The sequence below is a fragment of the Macrotis lagotis genome, chromosome 3 (genome assembly GCF_037893015.1).
Source record: "Macrotis lagotis isolate mMagLag1 chromosome 3, bilby.v1.9.chrom.fasta, whole genome shotgun sequence".
Taxonomy (NCBI): Eukaryota; Metazoa; Chordata; class Mammalia; order Peramelemorphia; family Peramelidae; genus Macrotis; species Macrotis lagotis.
The window spans coordinates 151,570,575-151,595,433 of record NC_133660.1 but is presented as its reverse complement, the minus strand read 5'-3'; positions in this window follow the sequence as shown (position 1 = coordinate 151,595,433).

Here is a 24,859-nt window from a genome sequence, read left to right as displayed (position 1 = left end):
TACCTCCCAAGACAAATCCAGAAATTGTATGAACACAATTATAAAGCACTTCTCACCCAAATAAGCTCAGATTTAAATAACTGAACTAATGTCAAATGTTCACAGTTAGGTCAAGCTAAAATAATAAAAATAACCATTCTATCAAAATTTAATTACCTATTCACTGCTATACCAATGAGATTACCAAATACCTACTTTTTTGAACTAGGAAAAATAGTAAAAGAAAAATTATCTGAAACAACAAAAAGGCAAGAATAGAGCAAGGGAACTCTTGAAAAAAAATATGAAGGAAGATGGCCTTGCTCTACCAGATCAAAAACTATACTATTAAGTGATTATCATCAAGACTGCCTGGTACTGGTTGAGCAATATAGTAATGAATCAGTGTATTAGGATAAATTCATAAGAAACAATCTACCCTTTGACAAAGACAAAGACATCAGCTTCTGGGATAAGAACTCACTATTGATAAAATTGTTGGGAAAATTGGAAATAGTATGACAAAAAATTGGCAAACATCCACATCTCACACCCTACACCAAAATATGGTCAAAATGGTTACAGGATTTAGACATAAAGAGTGACATCATAGATAAATCAATAAACCAAGAAATAATCCATCTATATTTCCAATCTATGGAAAGGGGACAAATTTATAACCAAAAAAAGAATTAGAGTACTTTATAAACTGTAAAATAAATGAGTTTGACTATATTGAATTAAAAAGCTTTTGTACTATTAAAACCAATGCTGCCAAATTAGAAAGCAGAAAGCAAGGAGCCAATCTTCACAACCAGGAGTTCTGATAAAGGTCTCATTTCTAAAATATATAGAGAATTACATGAAATTTATAACGTCACAGTCATTCATTAATTGATAAATCCAAAGGCTATGAACATACAGTTTTCCAATGAAGAATTAAAGCTATATACATTCATATGATAAAATGTTCCAAAACATTATTGATTAGAGAAATGCAAATCAAATCAACTCTGAACACCTTTAAGATTGACTAACATGACATTGAAGGAAAATGATCAATGTTGTAGGAATTGTGGGAGGATTGGGACAAAGTTTAATTGGTAAGGCAATAAACAGGTAATTTAATTTAGGTAGCTGTCATTTTCATAATATTAGCTCCAACAACCCATGAGCAATTAACATTTGCCCAATTATTTACATCTGATTTTATTCCAGTGAAATATGTTTTATATTTGCTTTCGTAAAGTTTCTGAGTCTGCCTTGTTAAGTAGATTTCTAAGTATTTTATGTTGTCTGAAATTTTTTTTTCACTGAGATTTCATTGTCTGTCTCTTGCTGCTGTGCCTTGGTAGTAAAACATAGAAATGCTCAGAATTTATTTGTACTTATTTTGTATCCTACAACATTGCTAAAGTTGCTGATTATTTCCAGGAATTTTTAGATAGCTTTATAGGATTCTTTAGGTATACCATCATATCATCTGTAAGGAATGAGAATTGTGTTTCTTTATTACCTAATCTGATTCCTTCAATTTCTTCTTCTCTTATTGTTAAAGCTAACATTTCTTGTATACTATTAAATAATAGTAGTGATAATAAGCATCCTTGTTTCACCCCTGGTATTATTAGGAATGCTTCTAGTTTATTGACATATATATATATACATATACATATATAGATATATATATATGAAATACTTTTTGATGTTTTAGACAATTGCTTATCATTTTAAGGAACATTTCAATTATTTTTAGTGTTTTTAATAGGAATGGATTCTGTATATTGTCACTGTTGATAGTTTTCTTAATATTGAACCAACCCTGCTTTTCCGGTGAAAATCCTACTTAAACAAAGCACAGTATCCTCGTGATGACTTCATTCAATCATTTTGTTATATTTTATTTGAATTTTTTTCCATCTCTATTCATTAATGAAATTGGTTTATTATTTTCTTTCTGCTTTAATACTTCTTATTTTAAGTATAAATATTATATTGGTGACAGAAGGAATTTGACAGAATTCCTTCTTCACTTATTTTTTCAAATAATTTCTATACAATTGTAATCAATTATTCTTTGAATATTTGTTCTAATTCACTTGTGAATCCATCTGACCCTGGAGATTTTTTATTTTCCCCTCAGGAAGTTTATTGATAGTTTGTTGAATTTCTTTTTCTGGGAAAGGATCATTCAAATATTTAATTTCTTCTACTTTTAACTTGGGTAATTTATATATTTGCAAATATTCATCCATTTCACATAGATTATCAAATTTATTGACATACACTTCTGCAAAATAGTTCCATATTATACTTTAATTTCTTTCTCTGTGGTGGTGAATTCACCTTTTTCATTTTTGATACAAGTAATTTTAATTTCTTCTTCCTTTTTAAAAATCAAATTAATAAAAGTTTTAGCTATTTTTTATAAGATCATCTCTTGGTTTTATTTATTAGTTCAATAGTTTTCTTGCTTTCAGTTTAATTAATTCCACCATTAATTTTTCAGAATTTCTAACTTGGTATTTAAATAGAGATTTTTAAGTTGCTCTTACTCTAACTTTTTGAGTTGCATGCTCTGATTATTGATTTCCTCTTTATTTTTTTATTCATGTAAGCATTTAGAGACATTATATTTCCCCTTATAACTGTTTTGATTATATCCCATCAGTTTTGATATTTTGTATCATTATTGTCAGTCTCTGGTGAAATCAATAACTGTTTCTATGACTTGCTCTTCAACCCATTCATTCATTAATATTGCATTATTTAGTTTCTAAATAGTTTTAGCTTTATCTCTCCATTACAGGTGAATTTTTTTTTCATCATGATCTGAAAAGAATGCATTCAATATTTCTGCCTTTCTGATTATGAGGTTTTTAACCCCCTATGCATGATCAATTTTTGTGTAGTTGCCATGGACTGCAGAAAAAAATCAGCATTCAATTTTTTCTAGTGGTGTATCACATTTAAGTTTTCTAAAATTCAATTTTCTCCAAAAGTCTATTAAATCTAAATTTTCTATTCTATGCACCTCCTTAACTTCCTTCTTGTTATTTTATAGTCAAATTTATTTAATTCAGAGAGAAGGAAGTTGAGATACCTACCAGTAATATTTTGGTGTCTATCTTCCTGTAACTTATTGAATTTCTCCTCTAAGAATTTGGATATATACTGCTTGGCACATTCATGTTTAGTATTGAAATTTTTTCATTGTCTATGGAACCTTTTTGAGGATGTAGTTTCCTTCCTTATCTCTTTTAATGAGATCTATTCTTCTGGCCAAGATGATGGAAAGAAAATAGGCTTTGACCTAAGATCTCCTGGCTTCCCCCCCCCAGAATTAACAGGAATCAAGGCTCTTAACAGAATTCAAATCCACAAAATCCAGAAAAAGCAAAGGAAAAGACCATTTACCAAAAAGGTTTGTCTCATGGAAAGGTGGGTTAGCCTGGGGCAGAGAGCAGAAAGCCAGAACAGGACCAGTAGAGTGAGACCCAAGACTAAGCACAGAGCAGTTTGGGAAACTTTGGCTTTGTAAGCAGGCAGAAGAGCAGCACAGTGGGCAGGGTAGCTCCAGCACAGCAGCTAGACATCCTGGAAGACTAGGGCTGAGAGTCCTGCATTTTCCTCAAAGTCCCCTGTTTCCAGTTAAGCCCCCATTCCTGGAAGAGAAAAGAACTCTTCCCAAAACAAACACAGTAACAACCTCCCCACTCCCCATCCCCAGGCTAAGGTGTGGGCAGCAGATCTTCATCAGTACTTAGATTAAATTAATAGCTGAAAGACCCAGCTGATATTGTTCAAGGATAATTCAGACCCTGCTGCTACAGTTAACCCCCAGGTCTAGGGAGTGGACCACAAAGCAAGTTCACAGACACTCTAGAGAAAGCCTTGAGCACCCTCTACTGGCCGGACCACTTGTAGTTACTAAGCCAAAGGAAAATGAAGGAAGGTCAGCAAAAAGGGGGCACACTGAAAGTTACATTGAAGGCAAAGACTACAGCTCAGAGAGAGCTAGAACTTCTAAGGAGAATATGAATTGATCTCCAGTCCTGAAAAACTTCTTAGAAGAGATAAGGAAGCAGTTTAAAAAATCACTTGGAAAAACTGGGAAAAGAAACTCAAGAGAAAATTAACATCTTGCAAGAATATAACAAATCCTTAGAAAAGACAACTGAACAAATGCAAAAAAGAAAATAATTCTCTCTAAGTCTGAATTTCAATAAGTTACAGGAAGGCAAATGGAAAAACGCCTTCAAAGTTAGAATTGACCAATTGGAAAAGGAGGTGTAAAAGGTAAATGAAGAATATTCTTGTCTAAAATGTAGAATGGAATCCATGGAGACTAATGACTTCATGAACAACATGAATCTATTAAACAAAACCAAAATATCAAAAAAAAAAAGAAAACATAAAATAACTCATCTGCAAAACCTCTGAACTTGAGAACAGATCAGGGAGAGACAAGGTAAGAATCACTCAACTTCCTGAAAACATTAAAGAGAAAAAAAAGCCTAAACTCATTACCACAAGATTTAGTAATGGAAAACCCCCTTGACATCATGGAACCAGAGGGAAAAAAGTTATTGAAAGAATACATCAGGATCAGCTAGGTGGTGTAATGGATAAAGCACTGGCTCTGGAGTCAGGCGTATCTAGATTCAAATCTGGTCTCAGACACTTAATAATTACCTAGCTGTTTGACCTTGGGCAAGCCACTTCACCCCGTTTGCCTTACAAAAAAAAAAAAGAAAAGAAAAGAAAGAATACATCAATCCCCTCCTGAAAGGGATCCCAAAATGAAAACACCAAGGAATAATGAGACCAAATTTCAGAAAAATTAAATAAAAAATTAAATAAAAATTAAATAAAAGAGAAACAATTTAAGTACCAAGGAGTCACAGTAATGATTACATAGGACCTTGCTACATCAACATTAAGAGATTGAAGGACCTGGAATGCAATATTCTGAAGTGAAAGGGAGCTTGAAATGCATGTAAGGATTCACTATTCTGTAAAACTAAGCCTCATCTTCTAGGGAAAAAGTTAGACATTTAATGAAATAGGAGAATTCCAACTTTTCCTGATGAAAAGACCAGAGCTACATAGGAAATTTGAACTTTATACTGGAGACTCAGGAGACACATGGAAAGGGGATAAAGAAGGGAAAAGAAAAAAATAATACTTTCCAATAAGATGAAACTGGCTATGTCCCCACCTGGTTGAAAGTTTCTCATAACACTCAAGAATTGTAACTGTATTAGAGAGAATATACTTAGCCAGAGCTGATGGACACTCATGATTTATCCATGACTACAATAGAATGATTTTAAAACAATGTTTAATTAAAAAGGGGGGACAGTAAAGAGACAGGAGAATGGAGGAGATTGAATAGGGTAAATCACATTACCTAAAGAGGTACAAAGGACTTATTGCAATAGAGGGGAAGAAGGGAGAAGGTGAAAACCATCTTAATCTTATTGTCATCAGACTTGGCTTAAAGTTAACATATACACAACCAGTTAAGTTAAGAAACTTATCTTACCTTTTAAATATTGAAAGGGGAAAGGGGGATGCAGGAAGAGGAACTAAGAGAAGGAAGCCAAGGAAGAAGAGGCAAAGCAGAAAGAAAGGGGAGGGGTTGGTATAAGGGGGCAAACACACTGAAGGTAGGGATATTCAGAAACAAAATACTGGGGTGTGCATAAAGTGAAAAAATGGAAAAATACAGAGGGCACATAAAATGAAGGACAAGAAAGAGTTAGTAATTACAACTTTGAATGTGAATGATCTGAACTCTCCCATAAAACACAAGTGAATAGCAGACTGGATTAAAAAACAGAATCCTTCACTATGCTGCTTACAAGAAATTCATCTGAAGCAGAGAGATACCCATACAGTAAAGGCAAAAGGTTGGAGCAAAATAAATTTTGCTATAGCTGAAGTGAAAAAAGTGGTGGTAGCAAACCTTATCTCATACAAAGCAGCTGCAAAAATAGATCTCATTAAAAGAGATAAGGCAGCAAACTTTATCCCCCTAAAAGGTACCATAGACATTGAAGCAATTTCACTTCTAAATATGTATGCACCAAGTGATATAGCATCCAAATTCTTAGAGGAGAAGTTAAATGAGTTTCAGGAAGACAGAGACAGCAAAACTCTACTGGTGGGAGACCTCAACCTCCCACTCTCAGATTTAAATAAATCTAACCATAAAATAAACAAAAAGGAACTTGAGATAAATAGAATGTCAGAAAACCTAGAGATGATAGATATTTGAAGGAAATTGTATGGGGAAAGAAAGGAATATGCTTTTTTTCTGTAGTACATGGAACTTACACAAAAATTGACCATGTACTAAGGCAAAAAACCTGCTTATAATCAAATGCAGAAAGGCAGAAATAGTGAATACATTCTTCTTAGGTCATACTGCAATAAAAAGCAGATGTAATAATGGGCAATGGAGAGCTAGACCTAAAACTAATAGGAAACTAAATAACCACATTTTAAAGAATGAGTGCATCAAACAACAAAATATAGAAAGAATTAATTATTTCATCCTAGATAATGACAATGATACAACATACCAAAACTTATGGGATACAACCAAGGCATTTGTCAGGGGATCTAGTTTATCTTTAAATGCTTACATGAACTAATTGGAGAAAGAGGAAATCAATAAAATGAACATACAACTAAAAACATTAGAGAAAGGCCAAATTAAAAAAAGTGTGATTAAATACCAAATTAGAAATTCTAAAAGTTAAAGTAGAAATTAATGAAATCAAAAGCAAGAAAACTATTCAAAAAATAAATAAAATCAAGCATTGGTTTTATGACAAAAATAAAATTGATAAACCCATAGTTAATTTGATTAAAGTAAGAAAACGAAATTATTAGTATCATAAATGAATAAGATGAACTCACCATCAATGAGGAGGAAATTAAAGAAACAAAGGAAAATTATTTTGCCCCAATTTTATGCCAATAAATTTGATAATCTAAGTGAAGTGGATGAATATTTACTAAAATACAAGTTGCCCAGATTAAATGCAGAGGAAATTAAATACCTTAATGGCCAGACTTCTGAAAAAGAAATTCAACAAGCTACCATTGAAATTCATAAGAAAAAACCTCCAGGGCCAGATGGATTAACAAGTGAATTCTAGCAAACATTTAAAGAACAATTGATTCCAATTCTATATAAAGTCTTTGGAAAAATAGGTGAAGAAGAAATCCTGTCTAATTCTTTCTATGACACCAATATGGTGCTGATACCTAAATCAGGAAGAGTCAAAACAGAGAAAGAAAATTATAGACTTATCTCCCTAATGAATGTAGATTCAAAAAATCTTAAATAAAATCTTACCAAAATGATTACTAGAATAATATACTTGACCAAACAGGAATTATTCTAGGAATGCAGGGTTGGTTCAATATTAGGAAAACTCTTAGTATAATTAACTATATCAATAACAAACCTATTAGAAATCATATGATTATCTTAATAGATGCTTAAAATACCTTTGACAAAATACAGTACCCATTCATGCTAAAGACTAGTGAGTATAGGACTAAATGGATTGTTTCTTAGAATGATTAGCAGTATCTATTTGATACCATCAGCATGCATTATATGAAAGGGGATAAGGCAGAGACATTCCCAGTAAGATCAGGGGTGAAACAAGGATGCCCCTTATCACCACTACTATTCAATACTGTGCTAGAAATGTTAACTTCAGCAATGAGAAGAAAAAGAGATTGAAGGAATTTGAATATGGAAGGAAGAAACAAAACTCTCACTATTTGCAGATGGCATGATGGTATAACTAGAGAATCCTAAAAAAATCATCTAAAAATCTATTAGAAACAATTACAACTTTAGAAAATTTGCAGGATATAAAATAAACCATCATATATCACTAGCTATCTTCAGATAACATAAAATTCTTGGGAGTCTGCCAAGGCAGACTCAGAAACTGTGTGAAAACAATGGCCAAACACGTCTCACAAAGAAAATCAGATTTAAATAACTGGGCTAATATCAACTGCTTATGGATAGGTGGAGCATTCTGCCTAAATTAAACCACTTATTTAATGCCTTACCAATCAAAATTCCAAAATACATTACTTCAATGAGCTAGAAAAACAATTGTAAATAAATTCATGTGGAGAAATTAAAAGTTAAGAATTTCAGGCATTTATTGAAAGAAAGTGAAAAAGATGGCAGCTTAGCCCTATCAGATCTAAAATTATATTTTAAAGCATCAGTCATCAAAATGTCTGGTATTGGCTAAGAAATCCAATGCTGGATCAGTGGAACAGACTAGGTGCAAAAGAGAGCAGGAAATGATTATAAAAATCTGCTATTTGATAAACTCAATGACTCCAGCTTCTAGGGAAAAATTTTCTATCTTCAATAAAATCTGTTGGGAAAATTGGAATTTAGTATGGCAGAAACTTGGTTTAGACAAGCATCACTCAAGATAAGATCAAAATAGTTACAGGATCTCAGCATAAAAGACAATATTTTAAGCGAACTAGGAGATCAAGGAATAGTCTATATGTCAGATCTATGGAAAGGAAAGCAGTTCATGACTGATGAAGAGATGGAAACATCAGACACTTAATAATTACCTAGCTGTGTGGCTTTGGGCAAGCCACTTAACCCCATTGCCTTGAAAAATATAAAGAAACAAAAAAAGGAAACAATAATTTTGAATACATTAAATTAAAAAGCTTTTGTACAGACAAAAGCACCATAACCAAGATCAAAAGAAATGAAGTAAATGGGAAAGAATTTATACAAATAGTATTTCTGACAAAGGACTCATTTCTAAAATAAATAGAAAACTGAGTCAAATTATTAAAAAGAAATCCCCAATTGATAAATGGTCAAAGGATATGCAGAGGCAATTTACAGATGAAGAAAACAAAGTGATTCTCAGTCATATGAAATATTACTCTAAATCTTTACTGATTAGATAAATGCAGATTAAATCATTTCTGAGTTACCATCTCACACACCCCTACTGACCAATATGACCAGAAAGGACAATGATCAAAGTTGGAAGTTATGTGAGAAACCTGAGACACTGACGCATTGTTGGTGGAGCTGTGAACCTATCTAATCTTTCTGGGGAGCAGTTTGAAATTTCACCCAAAGGCAATAGAAATGAACATATCCCTTGATTCAGCAATACCACTCTTGGGTTTATACTCTAAAGAGATCATGAAAAAGGGTAAAATCATCACTTGTACAAAAATAATCACAACAGCCCTGTTTGTGGTGGCAAAGAATTGGAAACTAAGTGAATGTCCATCTATTAGGGAATCATTGAACAAATTGTAGTATAGGTACATTATGGAACACTATTGTTCTATTAGAAACCAGGAGGGATGTGAATTCAGAGGAGTCTGGAAGGATTTGGATGAACTGATGCTGAACAAAATGAGCAGAACCTGAAAGCATTATACATTTTAACAGCAACATGGGGGTGATGATCAATCTTAATGGACTTGCTCATTTCATCAGTGAAACAATCTGGGGCAATCTTGTGGTATCTGTGATGGAGAATATCATATGTATCCATAAAAAGAATTGTGGAGTTTTAACAAAGATCAAAGACTATTGCCTTTAATTTTTAAAAAATCATCAACATATCTTATTATGTTATATTGCTATCTTTTATATTTTTTCCCTTAAGGATATGATTTCTTTGTCAACACATTCAATTTTGATCAATGTATATAGTGGAAACAATGGAAAGACTATCAGACTGCCTTCTTTGTGTGATGGGAGGAGAGAAGTGAGACTAGGAAAAAAAAATTGTAAAATTCAAAAAAATAAATAAATAAAATAATTTGATGAGATCTATTTTTACAACTGTTTGTCTGACATAAGGACAGCTCCCCTTGGTTTTTTAACTTCAACTGAAGCAAAAGATATTCTTCTACAACCTTTGTGTATCTTTCTGCTGCAAATGCGTTTTTTGGTAAGAAACATATTGTAGAATTTTGATTCATTTTTTATATACACTTCACTATTTATTTCTGTTTGATGAGCAAGTTCCTTCCATTCTCATTGACAGTTATAAATATTATTTTTCCCTCCATGGTATCTTTCTCTGTATTTTGCCCTTCTTTCACTTTCTCCCTTCACGAAAAAATTTTGTTTCTGAATACCATCTCCATCAATGTGTTACCCACTCTATCTGCCACTTTCCCTTATCTTTCCCCTTCACACTTTCTTCCTCCTTTCTTTTCTATCTATTCCTTCTTCCCCTCCTAGATGAATGTTTGTCTTTCATTCTCAAAGACGACCATGATAATAGGCAGGTTAAGCTATGACAAGAACATGAATTGGATTGGAATGAGGTTGTGCTATGCTAAGTTACTAGCTTCGCTTTCTTTTCCAGTCATCTGGGTCCAGGGAAAAGATGTGAATCAGGATGACTGGAACTTACACTAGATATGAGGTAATCAGGATTAATTGACTTGCCCAAGGTTCCACAGCTAATAAATGTCATGTAATTTAGTTTCGATTCAAAAGTGTGTCCTCCTGACTCCAAGATCCTATCCACAGTACCTCCTAGCTACCCTAGATTTCCCCTTCTAATACTTGAATTGTAAGATAAATTTCTAAACTCAACTGAGTGTATATGTTATACACTCTTTAAACAAATTTAATGAGAGTAAGATTCAAGTGGTTCTTACATCCTCCCTTCTTTCACTCTATTGCAGTGGGTCCATTGCACCTCTTCTATGATGTATTTATCCTCATTCAATCCCCCCCTTCTTACTGTCCCTCTGCAGTGCCCTCCCCCCAAAAGCCATCTACCAACCCAAGAGCCAAGGGATAACTAACTTCACAAAATGAAAAAGGTCACCACAAAACAGGGTCTATTGAATGTTGCATTGGAGATAAGGATAATAGCTCAGAAAAAGAGGACAGAAGAGACAGTATATGCAAATCTTCAAAGGAGAATATGAATTATTCTCCAGCCTAGAAAGACTTCATAGAAGAGATCAGAAAAAATCAAATGGAAAACTGGGAAAAGAAATGCAAGCGAAAATTAACACCATGCAAGAGAAAATTAACATCTTACAACAACACTGACAGAAGAAAACAAATCCTTTAAAATGCAATTGGACAAATGCAAAAATAAAATAATTCCCTAAAAAACACAAATGTATAAAAAAGGAAAAGAATAACAATTCCTGGAAAATAGAATTAAACGAAAGGAAAAGGAGATGCAAAATTTGAATGTAGAAAATTACTCTCTGAGAAATAGATGGGAATCTGTAGAAACTAATGACTTCATGAGACACCAAGAATCTATTAAACAAAATTTTTAAATAATGAAAAATAGAAGAAATGTAAAATGACTCATTGTTAAAACAATTGAACTAAAAATAGATCCTGGAGAAACAATTTAAGAGTCATATGACTACATAAAAATTTTGATGAAATAAAGAGTTTGGATTCCAAAAATAGAGAAACAAATCCTACTAAAAACACTAGAGATAGTAGGACTAAAGGGATTGTTCCTTAGAATAATAAGCAATAGCTACCTGAAACCATCAACAAGCATTATATGCAAAGGGGCTAGGCTGGAGGAATTCCCAACAAGATCAGGGGTGAAAAGGATGCCCATTATCACCACTACTATTCAATATTATATTAGAAATGCTAGCTTCAGCAATAAGAGAAGAGGAAGAAATTGAAGGAATTAGACTTGGGAAGGAAGAGACAAAACTCTCACTCTTTGCAGATGACATAGTGCTATACCTAGATAATCCCAAAAAATCATCTAAAAAACTACTAGAAATAATCAACAACTTTAGCAAACTTGCAGGATATAAGATAAACTCTCATAAATTTGCAACATTTCTATATATGATTAGCAAGATGCAGCAGAAAGATCTGGAAAGAGTAATACCATTCAAAGTGTCTTCAGAAAATATAAAATACCTGGGAGTCTACCTGCCAAGGCAGACTCAGTAACTTTTTTGAAAAAAATTACAAAACACTTCTCACAAAAATAAAATCAGATTTAAATAACTGGACAAATATCAACTGCTCATAGATAGGTCAAGCTAATATAATAAAAATGTCACTTATACCTAAATTAAATTACTTGTTTAGTGCCCTCTAAAAATCAGAATTCCAATGAAATTACTTAAATGAGCTATGAAAAAAACTGTAAGGAAATTCATATGGAGAAATAAAAAGTCAAGAATTTCAAGGGATTTAATGAAAAAAAGTGGAAAAGAAGGTGGCTTAGCCCTAGCAGATCTAAAATTTTATTATAAAAGCACCAGTCATCCAAAAATGTCAGGTATTGGCTAAGACATAGAATGGAAGACAAGTGCAATAGACTACATGCAATAGCAGGACATGATTACAGTAATCTTCTAATTGATAAACTGATTGGGATAAAAACTCTCTCTTCAATAAAAACTGTTGGGAAAATTGGAAGTTAGTATGGAAGAAATGTAGATTAGACTAACACCTCACACCCTATACCAAGATAAGATCAAAATGGATACAGGATCTAGAAATAAAAATAATATAAGCAAATTAGGAGTTCAAGTAATAGTTTACCTGTCAGATCTATGGAAAGGGAAGCAGTTTATAACCAAGGAAGAGATGGAGAACATCATTAAAAATGAACTAGACAATTTTGATCACATTAAATAAAAAAGTTTTTGCACAGGGAATAGCACTGTAATCAAGATCAAAAGAAATGTAGGAAATTGGGAAACAATTTTTACAACTAGTATTTCTATCAAAGGACTCATTCTAAAATATACAGAGAAATGAGTCAAAATTCGAAAAAAAGCCATTCTCCAATTGACAAATGGAGATATGCAAAGGCAATTTACAGATGAAGAAATCAAAGTGATCGATAATCATGAAAAATTGTTCTAAATCACTACTTATTAGTTAAAATTAAAACATCTCTTAGGTACCACCTCACACTTATCAGACTGGCCAATATGACCAGAAAGGACAATGATCAATGTTGAAGGGCTGTGGGAAATCTGGGACACCAATCTATTGTTGGTGGAACTGTGAACTCATCCAACCTTTCTGGAAAGCAATGTGGAATTATGACCAAAGGGCAACAAAAATGTGCATACCCTTTGGGCCAGCAATATCACCTACTGGGTCTATACCCTGAAGACATTATAAAAAATGGTAAAAGCATCTCTTGTACAAAAATTTTCATAGCAGCCCTGTTTGTGATGATAAAGAATTGGAAATTTACTGAATGCCCTTCAGTTGGGGCATGGCTTAACAAACTGTAGTGTATGTATGTGATAGAATCTTATTTTTCTTTTAGAAACCAGGAGAGGTGAGAATTCAGGGAAGCCTGAAAGGATTTGCATGAACTGATGCTGAGCTAGATGGGCAGAATCAGAAGAACATTGTACACCCTAACAGCAACATGGGAGTGATGATAAATCTTAATGGACTTGCTCATTTCATCAGTGCAACCATCAGGCACATTTTGGGAGTGTCTGTGATGGATAAAATCATCTGTATCCAGAGAAAGAATTGTGGACTTGGAATGAAGACCAAAGACTATTAACTTTAATTAAAAAAAAGTTATCTTATTATGTTATCTTGCTATCTCTAATATTGTATTTTCTCTTTAGGGATATGATTTCTCTCTCAACACATTCAAATTGGATCAACGTATAGCATTGAAAAAGTGTAAAGACTAAAAGACTGCCCTCTTGTGGGGGATGGAAGCAAGATTATGGAGGGTTGTAAAACTCAAAATAAATAAAATCTTTCAAAAAAAAAAGGATTCATGGCAAGGTAAATAGGAAAAAGAACTGATACCCAATAAGATTAACTTGGTTGCATTTTTCCTGGGAGGAAGATTCTCATAAGTCTTGAGAATTATAGTTCTATCAGAGGGAATATACTTAGACTGAAGCTATGGACATACATTGCATGTACATGATATTGATTGAAAGATTTTTTTTAAAAAGAATACATTAAAAAAGAGAATTGGCCAAATGGAAAAAGAGATGCAAACATTTACTGAAGAAAAATTTACTTCCTTAAAATATAGAATTGTACAAAGGGAAGCTGATAGCTTTGTGAGACATCAAGAAACAAACACGAGTGAAAAATAAAAACTAGAAGAAAATGTGAAATATCTCATTGGATAAAAATATCTCATTGACATGGAAAAAAATCCAGGAGAATTATTTTTTTAATTATTGGACTATCTGAAAGCCATGATCAAAAAAGTGATTTTATATACTTTATTTCAAGAAATTATCAAGGAAAATTGCCCTAATATTCTAGAAGGAAAAGGTAAAAACAATTTCCAAGTATTTACCAATCACCTACTGAAAGAGGTACCAAAATGAAAACTACCAAGAATATTGCATTCAAATTTTCCATTTCTCAGGACAAAGAAAAAATGTTGCAAGCAGTCAGACAGAAACAATTCAATTATCATAGAGGCACAGTAAAGATAACACAATGTTTTGTGACTTCTACATTAAGGGCTCGCAGGGTTTGAGATATTATATTCCTGAAGGACAAAGTGCTTGAATTACAGCCAAGAAATAACTACTCAGAAAAATTTTATATAATACTTCAGGGGAAAAGATATATATTTAGGAAAGAGGACTTTCAAGTTAAACTTAAAAAATTAAACAAGCAAGGCAAATTATAAGAAGCGTAATGATGTTGAACTACTCATATTCTTGCATGGGAAGATAATACTGTTAGCTCATGTTAATATTTTTTCCTTTATTTGAATATTTAGAAGAAATATATAAATATATATATATGACATAGTTGAGATTTGAATATGAAGAAATGATATAATTAAAATGATAGAATAAGGCTGAGAAAGGAACATACTTGGAGAAAGGGAAGAAAGGGAAAGGGAGAGGTAAAATGTGATAATCTATTTCACAGAAAAGAGGCAAAAAAAACTTTTGCTATGGAGTGGGAGAGGAGAGTTGAGGAGGAGTGAATGTAACTCCTATCAAAATTGACTCAGAGAGAGAATCATATACACATTCAATTGTATATAGGAATATATCTTATCCAGAGGAAAGTAGGTTGGGAAGGGCATGGGAGAAAAGGGGAGAGGATGTATAAGGGGGGAAGAGTGTGGAAAGGTACAGTCAGATGCAAAATACTTTTCAGGATGGCTCAGGTGAAAGGAGAGAAAGATAATAGAACAGGATGTAGGGAAATATAGTTAGTAATAATAACTGTGGGAAAAAAAAAGTTGAGATAAGTCTTTTTGATAAAGAATTCATTTCTCAAATACAACATTATATAAAAAAACATTCCCCAATTGATAAATGATCAAAAGATAAGAACAGGTTTTCTGATGAAATTATCAATTCTAGGGCAGCTAGGAGGTGCAGTGGATAGAGCACCAGCCCTGGAGTCAGGAGTACCTGAGTTCAAATCCAGCCTCAGAAACTTAATTACCTAGCTGTGTGACCTTGGGCAAGCTATGTAACCCCATTGCCTTGCTAAAAAAAGGAAATCATCAATTCTATCTATAACTATATTAAAAATATAATGCTCTCACTATTGTTTGGAGAAATGCATATTAGAATAATTCTCAGATATTACCTTATATCTACCGGAATATCTAACAGGGTAGAAAGAGAAAATGATAAATGTTGGAATGGGATGTAGGGAAAATGAGATATCAGTACACTGCTTGAAGAGTTGTGAAATAATTCAGCAATTCTATAGATCAAATGACTATAAAACCATGAACATCAGTTGGGGAATGGCTGCTGAACAAATTGTGGTATGTGATTATGAGGGAATACTATTCCTATATAAGAAATGATGAACAGGATGCTCTCAGTAAATTCTGGAAAAAACTCAAATGAGCAGATATGCTTTTTTTCCCAAATTTATTTTTCTCTAGGTTTCTGTTTTGTTTGGGTGTGGAGCTATGTTTACTTTCAAAACATGACTATTCTGATAATGTTTTGCGTGGTTACACATTTCTAATATGTCTAAATAATTTTCTTTCTCAATGAAGGAACGTGAGGTGGGATGAGGGAGAGAATTCAGTCCTCAAAGTTAGAAAAATTAATGTTAAAACTTCTTTTTACAAGTGCCTGGGGAAAAATAAAAAATGAAATATTAAAAAATATAAAACAAATCAAGACAGGTAGAAGAGGTAGAAGAAAATAAATGAGGGATATGTGGGACAGATGGAACAGCTTAGAAGAGTAAACACAAAACTTTCTTAAAGGAAAAAACTCCTCAAAAAATAAGATTGCTCAAATGAGAAATTTTAAAAATATAATTGCAAAATGGCAAAGGCAAAGGAGGTACAAAAGTTCAAAGAAGGACATAATTCCATAAAAATTAAAATTTGGCATGTAGAAGTTCAAGATTTTATGAGAACTCAAGAGTCAATCAAACAAAATCAAAAGAATGAGAACAAAGACTAAAATTTAAAATGCCTCTTTTCAAATATTCCAGACCTGGAAAAAAAAGATTCAGAAGAGATAATGGAAGATTTATGAACTACCTAAAAGCTTTGATCAAAAAGAAGTCTGGACAACTTTTCACAAGAAATGATAAAGAAAAACTAACATTCTATTTTAGAATCAGAGGAGAAAATAGTCATTGAAAGAATCCACCAATCATCTCCTAAAAGAGAAACCAAAATGAAAACTCCAATAAATATTGTAAACCAAATTCCAGAATTATCAGTTCAAGGAGAAAATACTGCAATTAGACAGAAAAAAACAAGGAGTCACAGTTAGAATTGAGCAGGACTTTGCAGCTTCAAAATTAAAGGACCTGAGGGCCTGGAATATGATACTCTAGAGGACATAGGAATTTGGATTGCAAACAAGTCACTATTCAGAAAAAATGAGCACACTCTTTCAGGGGAAAAGACAGACATTAAACAAAATAGGGAACATTCAAACTCTCCTGGTGAAAAGCCCAGAACTAAAGAGAAAATTTGATATTCAAATATAGACTCAATAGATATATTAAAAGGTAAACAGGAAAGAAAAAATATTATTTAATAAAATTTAACTGCTTACATCCCTATCTAGGAATATGATACTTGTAACTCTTGAGAACTGTATCACAATGATACAATTATATCATAATTATGATTAGAAAGGAGTAGGTAAAAATGTATTTTCATGTGATGATATAAGAAATAAGGCACTACAAAAATGATATTTATTGGTTCAATAGTTTTCTTAATCTCAGTTTTCTTACTCTCACTTTTGATTTTCTTGATTTCTAATTTGGAATTTAATTGGTGATATTTAATTTGTTCCTTTTTGGAAAAAGAGGAAAGGAGGAGTCAGAATAAGATAAATTACATAACACAAAGAGTCCCAGAGAATCTGTTACAGTGGAAGAGTAAGGAAGGGGGCAAAAATTACTTGAATCTTACTGCCACCAGATTTGGCTCAAAAAGGTAATAACATATACATTCAGAGGGGTTTAGAAATTTATCTTACCCTGAAGGGAAGTAAGATGGGAAAAGAGAAAAGAAAAAGGAATAGAAGAGTTGATAGAAGGGAAGGCAGAAGTGATAATAGAAGGAGGGGAGAAAAGAAATAAAAAGGAAAAGGAGGGTTAAGAGAGGGATAGCATATGTAGGGGGGTTGATGGTCAGAAGCAAACGAGGGTGAAAAAAGAGAGAAAAGCTCAAATTGAGGAAAAATTGATGGAGGAGAGCATGAAATCATAACTGTAAGAATGAAATAAACTTTCCATAAAACTGAAATGGATGGCAGAGTGGATTCAAAAAAAAAAACACAAACCTAGAATATGTTGTTTATAATAAATACTTTTGAAGTAAAGAAATAAACTTAGAGTAAATAAAAAGGAACTGAGTACAATATATTATGCTACAGGTGAATTAAAAAATATCAGATATCAATCCTGATCTCAGACCAAAAAAACGTAGAATCAAATATAAATGCCAAATTGATGAAGTAATATCAATACTAAACTTAGTGGCTTAGCATTCAAGAAGTTAAATAAGTTACAAGGAGACAAAGACAACAAAATTATACTGGTTGGAGATCTGAAATTCCCTATCTCAGAATTAGATAAATTTCAACCATAAAATTAAAAAAAAAAGTTAAAGATGTCAGATGACTTTAAAAATAGATGAGAGATATCTGGAAAAAAATAAATACAGAAAAAAAGGAATATATATATTTTCTCAGTGATTCATGTCATCTACACAAAATTTAGCCACGTATTTGGACATAAAAATCTCATAATTCAATGAAGAAATGCACAACTATTAAATGCATTCATTTCAGACCATGATGCAATAAATGATCAAATAAACAGACTAAAATTAATTGAGAACTAGATAATCAAATCCTAAAGAATGAATAGCTCAAACAGCAAATCATAGAAGCAAACAACAATTACATCCAGCAGAAAGACAATGTCACAACATATCAAAATTTATGGGATGCAGTCAAGACAATTTTAAGAGAAATATTCTATATGTTAATATTGGCATAAAATAATGTAGAGATAAATGAATTAGGCACACATCTTTTTAAAAAGCAAGAAAAAGAACAAATTAAAAATCACCAATTAAATTCCAAATTAGAAATCCAGAAAATCAAAAGTAAGAGTAAGAAAACTGAAATTAAAAAACTAATGAACTAATAAATAAAAACTGAGTTGGTAATAGACCAAAAAAAGAATAAAAATAGATAAATTATAGGATATTTTGATTTAAAAAAGAAAATAAAATTACAAGTATAAAAATGAAAAAAAGATGAATTCATCACCAAAGTGGAGGAAATCAAATTAATAATTTAGAGCTATTTTTACTCAAATAAATGACAATATATTTGACAAACTAATTAAATGTTTGAATATCTATAAAATATTAACTGTTCAGGTTAACAGAAGAAGAAATAAAATACTTAAATAAGCCTAATTTTGAAAAATAAATTAAATAGGCCATCAATGAAATCCATAAAAAATATCCTGGGTCAGATGAATTCACAAGTGAATCCTACCAAATATTTGAAGAATAATTAATTTCAGTCCTACATAAACTACTTGAAAAAATAGGAAAAGAAAGAGTTCTATCATATTTTTTGTGCTAATCCATAAACTAGAAAGAGTCAAAACAGAGGAACATTATAGTCCATTTTCCTTAATGAATATTGCTGCAAAAATTCTAAATATAATGTTAACAAGGAGATTATGCATGTTATTACTAGATAACATATCACCAGATTTTGGTATAATACACTATGACCAGGTGGATTCTATACCAGGAATACAGGGCTGATTCAATAATAGGAAAACAATCAGCATAACTGATCTGTTCATTAACAATATTAACAGAAATCACATTATTATCTCAAATATATATATATATATATATATATATATATACTAAAATTAAATTTTGACAAAATAAAGTACCTGTTCCCATCAAAACTATAGAGACCATAGGAATAAACTGACTTTTCCTTAAAATGATAAGTAATATCTATCTAAAACCATCAGCAAGAATTACATGTAATGGAGAAGAATTCCCAATAAGATCAGAGTGAAACAAGGACACCCATTATTACCCCTATTATTCAACATTATCTGAGACTTATCAATAAAAGAAGAAAAAGAAATTGAAGGAATTAGAATAGGCAATGAGAATACAAAATTCTCTCTTTGCAAATGATAAGTTGTTATAATTAGTGAATATTTGAAAATTAATTTTAAAACTATTTGAAATAATAAACAACTTAAGCAAAGTTGCAGAATCCACATAAATTATCAACATTCCTATAAATTACCAAAAAAAACCAACAGAAAGAGTAGAGACATTTAATTTCAAGTAACATCTGATTTCAAGAAATCAAGAAATTCGATTTCAAGTAGACAACATAAAATATTTGAGAATCTTACTGTCAAGACCAACCCAGAAATTCTATGAACATGTTTATCAAATACTTTTTCCACAAATAAAGTTAGATCTGAATAATTTGAAAAATAACAGTGCTTCATGGATAGATTGAGCTAATATCTTAAAAAGAAAAAGACAATTTCATATAAATTACATTATAATCAAACTACCAAAAATTATTTTATGGAACTAAAATACTTTCATCTGAATTTGTATGAAAGTAAGGGCAGGAATATCAAGAGTATTAATGGTAAAAATGCAAAGAAGGTAGATTAACCAGACCAGATCTAAAGCTGTTTTACAAAGTGATGGTCATTAAGACTATTTGGTACTGGTTAAAATAAAGTGGTGGATCAGTGGAATAAATTAGGTACAAAAGATAATAATAAATGTTTATATTAATATAGTGTATGATAAATCCAAAGACTCCAGCATCTGGGACAAGAATTAGACAAAATTGCTGTGAAAACTGGCAAATAGTATGTCAAAAACTAGGTATAGACAAACATCTCACAGTCTAAAACAAAATAAAGGAGTACTTGATTTAGATATAAAGGATGATACCATAAGTTAATTATGTGAATAAACATTAGTTTATCTGTCTTATCTATGGAGAGGGTAGAATTAATGACCAAACACTATAACATACAAAAAGGAAAAGTTAGATTACATTAAATTATAAAAGTTTTTGCTGAGTAAGGAGAGAGACAGAGACACAGATATAGAAAGAATAAAAAAAGAGTTAATCTGAACACTTTGATTATTAAATTCAAGAGTGTGTAGACAGAGAAAATGAGAAGAGACAAAATATTTGGCTTGTGTTTATTGTTAGCAGGCGATATATGAATAGACATCTGTAAAGAAGATGGAATAGAATCAATCATTGAAAAGGGGGAAGAACCAAGAGAAAGCTGCATCACAAAATCCCAAAAATAAAAGAAAATATAGGAATGGGTAGTTAACAGAGTCAAATGATTCAGGACATCACTGGAATTGATAATTAAGAGATAATTATCACCTTTGAAGAGACTAGGAACTTCCATTTTTCTGGTGTAGTGGAGGGTAGGGGACTCTGAATATTTCTCAAAAAGGGGTAAGGGACTCTGAAAATTTCTCTTTTGCCAAAAGTGTGATGCATTAAATTTCATTATTAGAATAAAATGTCTTTGGTTAATTTATCCTTTCCCCAAACATAAAAAATATAACTATGATTAAATTTTATATCCTTTTGCAACATCATTTACCTAACCCCCCACCCAAAAAAAGCCATTGGAAAGTTGAAATTTTGCAGAATAGTTGGAATTGATGGGCGTGCCTCACCTGGTGCTTTTGGGACAAGGCAGTAGAAAATTTGAGGCAGGGCACTAAGGAAAAAGCATATTCATTTGTTCTTTCTCCTTTAATGCTGTGCTAGAATTATAGATAAAAAATTCTTCTAGTACATCATTCCAAGTTTGTTCATTTTGTATACCTTGCATCTGATTCTACAGCTACTAACCACTACACCCTCCAGGAGTCTTCTTGACACAGCCTTGCTTTATTTCTCTCCATTTCTCTTTGATAAAATAATTTGGGGTCCTGGATTCTGTCTTTGGTGTGCTAAATTACCTCAAATAGAGTGCCAGAGGCCCTGAGGAGTGTCTTTGATGTCTTTCTTTTTTGTAGGACATCAGTTTTTGTTTGTCAGATAATTGGTTAGCGCTGAATATCAGAACAGCTGTATTCCTTTTGTAAGGTTTTTGGAATATCCTTCCTCATCTTTTCTGGATTTCTTTTCAATGTGTTGGCAGTAATGTCTTACCATTCCACTATGCTAAGCAAGTCATTGTTTTGCAGAATACCAGGTATGATTAAAAAGATGGCACACAGTGACCTTTGTTTCAGTATTTTAAGTGTAAGTAAATGTGAAAAATTTATGACAACTCACTTTTTTGGAAATTATTGTTATAGACATTTCAAATAAATTAAGTCAAACTCTAAAAGTTATAGAAATATCTGGTAATAGCTTCATGTGCCACATATTTTTTCTTTCAAAAAAATGGGCATTTCACAATCTTTCCTAATAATCTTTTAGACTTAAGAAAACCTAGAGGAAAAATTGTTTTTCCATGAATGAATGTTTAAGTGAATGTTATTGATTGTCTAAATACAAGAATATAAAAATGCACTTTATATATTTTGAATTAGATTAGCTATTTTCTGTTTAAGGGAAATATGAACTTATCACAGGCTATCTTCTTTGAAAGTTTTATAACAAATATACTTTAAAATATAAGTGAAGTAATTTTGTTTTTTGGTTCTTCCTTCTACCAAGCAAAGTATATACATATCAAGCTATCACATTGTGTGTGTTGCAATAGAAAGTGACAGAAACAGTAATGGAAAAAGAAAGAAGGAAGGAAGGAAGGAAAGAAGGAAGGAAGGAAAGAAGGAAGGAAGGAAGGAAGGAAGGAAGGAAGGAAGGAAGGAAGGAAGGAAGGAAGGAAGGAAGGAAGGAAGGAAAGAAGGAAGGAAGGAAGGATGGAAGGAAGGAAGGAAGGGAGGAAGGGAGGGAGGGAGGGAGGGAGGAAGGGAGGGAGGGAAGGGGGAGGGAGGAAGGAAGGAAGGAAGGGAGGAAGGAAGGAAGGAAGGAAGGAAGGGAAGGAGGGGGGAGCAAGTGAGGAAGGAAAATGGAGGATGGGAGGAACACAGGAAAAGGAAGGAAGAGAGGGAGGGAGGAAGGGAGAAGCAAGGCAGGGAGGAAGGTAGGAAAAGGAAGGAATGGAGGAAGGAAGGGAGGATAGGAGGAAGGGAGGAAGGGAGAGAGGGAGGGAGTGAGGGAAGGAGGGTGGAAGGGAGGAAGGAAGGATGGAAGGAAAGGTTCTTTGCTTTTTTTCCTCTTAGAAGAACATGATATCAGGGAGGTGATGCCCCTACATGAAAATGAATTGTGCCATCATCTTGGCTCTGCCCTAGAAATCCCCTATGCAAATGAATTGGATTTAATGGTTTTGGTGCTGTGCCTCACTTTCTCCTAGTCGAGACATCTGGGTCCAGTGGCCAGATATGGATTAGGATAACTGGACATGACTTTGGATGTGGTGGGAGACCTTGGTCTTTTAAAGCTAGATCTTTCCTAGGTCATAATTTGACTAAGACAATGAAAGAAGGAAGGGAAGATGGAAGGAAAGAAGAAAGGAAGAACAGACAGAAATCCATCTACAAATTTAGACGGACTGTTCCTTTAAGAAGAGATATACAACTGGCCACCAGTCTCAATATAGAAACCTTAACCATTTTGTAATATTTGCAAGTATATGAAATCCATTTCATAGTCTTTCTTAAGTAATTCAAACTTATCCCTGATCTATAATAACACAGGAGAATAATACTTGAACGGTGAGAAACTTCACCTAAATATAGAAAGGGAAGAATGTTAGATAAGCATTTGAAACTATCAACTTTTTTTAGTCAATTCTATATTATTCTGACTAATGATATAGGCTGCTTCTGGATTGATTTCTGTAACTGAGTCAGAAAGGCCTGTGTTTGCCTTCCTATAATACCAACTAACTGTGACAATATATGTCAGTCAGTTAGTAATATGCTAAGCAATGAAGATAGAAAGATTAAGGGGGGGGCAACCCTGCCTGCAAGGAACTAGTATATGTTTACAAAGTATATGGAATGTAACCTTAAATAGAATAAATTAGCAGTTGGAGGAACATGGTATATGGTCTTGTGAAGATGGCATTTGAGAATTCAAGGAATCCAAAGAAAAATTTGTAGAAATGATTATAGGAAACATACCAGAAATGTAGCACAGACAGTCCAAAGACAAAAATTAAATGGAGAAAGGAAATAGGTATAAATCATTTAATTTATCTGATCCTCATTTTCTTTGTTTATAAAATACTAACACTTCTATTAGCAAAATTTCTTCAAATCCCTTTGATTTTCCAACAGCAACTCAGCTTGGTTTCAACTTCATGCATTCATCACTTAAAATATCTTCATTACTAACACTGATCTAGCTTTAATACGTAATACCTTCTTAGCACCATCAGTTGCTTCTCACCTCTAATTGGAGGGCTAGATAGTGGAACAATAAATTCCTCTCAAAGCTTTATTTTATGAAGGGCTGAGAACTTTATAGCTAAATTCATCATGTTCTTTCAGCTGGTATACTTGATTTTTACTCTATGATAATATGTCCCTCCCCTCTCCCCCTTTTTAGCTCCCTTTTGTCTTTTGTCTTCCTTCAATAGACTGGAGAGCCTTGAGGGCAGGGATTGTCTTTTCTTTCTTTTGTTTTGTCATATTTTTCCCTTATGTTTATGTGTCCATCCTAATAAGTCTTGCCCATGTGTAAAAATAAGCAATAAAACACAAATGGCTAAGTCAAAATGGAAAAATGTCTCTGCTTCTACAATCAGTTCTATTTCCCCTGAAAAACCTTACTTCTCAGGATAAACCTATGGCACAGATCAATCAAGTAGAATGCTACAGAGTTTTGAGACACATAAATTATAACAGAGAATAAATTCAATCACTTAGTGTTTTTTTATTCCAATTATCTATTTCCATCCATTTGTACATGCATACTTCCAAGTAACAAAGTTTCCCTCCACCCTCCTTTCCCACTCCCCCTCCCCTCTTTTGGGAACAGTCAGGTAAGTATTATACATACATATTTCGTTAAATATTACAGTTTTCCAGCCTCCGCGGGGTCCTTGGAACCTGACAGGAGGGATGGAACCTGACAGGAGGGATAGTCGACGAAATGAGTTGAGTCAACACGGGCAAAGGCAGGAGCAAGTTGACTGACTGTCAGCTGCTTGGATTTATTTTTATAGTCTCAGAATCATGTATGTATCAAGCAAGCAAAGAAAGATCATTTCCTTGGTTACAAAAGTGTACAATTTTCATCATCAATCATATAATTCATGTAGTTATAA